Source organism: Mesitornis unicolor, unplaced genomic scaffold (genome assembly GCF_000695765.1).
Source record: "Mesitornis unicolor isolate BGI_N332 unplaced genomic scaffold, ASM69576v1 scaffold188, whole genome shotgun sequence".
Classification (NCBI taxonomy): domain Eukaryota; kingdom Metazoa; phylum Chordata; class Aves; order Mesitornithiformes; family Mesitornithidae; genus Mesitornis; species Mesitornis unicolor.
Window position 1 is genome coordinate 13,141 of NW_010200958.1, and position 987 is coordinate 14,127.

At 52.7% G+C, this 987-nt stretch overlaps 1 protein-coding gene across 1 annotated transcript in view; it reads right to left on the reverse strand.

Annotated features, from left to right (window-relative positions):
• LOC104544891 (transcription factor HIVEP3-like) overlaps positions 1 to 987 on the reverse strand; it is a 59,947-nt gene that overhangs the window by 11,140 nt on the left and 47,820 nt on the right.

Sequence of the window (987 nt, forward strand, 5' to 3'; positions counted from 1 at the left end):
AATCTTCCAGATCAGGTAATTTCTGACCTGGGTGATTCACCTTCATCCTATACATGGAGAAGACCTGTGAGAGTGAGGGATGAGGGAAGCAGGCACCCCAAAGCTGCTCACAGCCCATCCTGGTACGCTGAGGTCTCAGCAGTGGTGCAGGGTCCAGGCTGGGTCTGTCTGCAGAGGTGGGAGCAGTTCATGCATCCACCAATCCCTCCAGACACAGCCCAGGTCTGCACTGGAGATTTGGAGTCTCTTGGGATCAGTCAAACACAGTAAAACGGGCAAGAAGATGATTCCTATGGAAAAATCCTTCTCTGGAGCCCTTTTCAGGAGGAAGGTCTCCCCCAGGTCATTAATACTCCTGCACTGCAGAAGAGCATCCTCTTTGCAAGAACCTCACCACAGCCTGCACTGAAGGGTCATCCCCTGCCCATGCTCAGCACTTCAGCGGCACTAAAATACACTGTCGGAGCCTAACCAGGAGAGCCAGGACGGGTTTTTCTCCTTCACCCAACAAACTGCTTGCAGCAGCAAAGTGGGGGTTCAGAGCATCATGTGATGTGTCCTGGGGACTCTCACTTTGCTGCTTCAGAGACACCCTCTACAGACAGCAGAGATCCAGGGTCTTCCAAAGTACATCAGCCATGCTCGTGAACCCCTGCTGGAGATACCCTGAAATACCAAGAAGCACCTTCTCACGCCATAGATCCACTACTTATTATTATGCAGAGCACTGGGCAAACGCAGGATGCTCCCTACCCATCTGTTTACTCTCACCTCTGTCTGCAGCCAGCCAAAATACTTCAGACAAACACACACAACACCCAGCAGCAATTTTGGGGCTCACAGACTGTCCCAAGGATGCAGCCTTCCAGGACAGCTCCATAACCCACCCAGGGCAGGCTGAAATTCCCCCTCAGGTGCTGGAGGGAGCCTGGTGTGAACTAAAGCGCTCCACGTCTTTGAAAGGTTGATCTGCAGAGCGCATCTCCT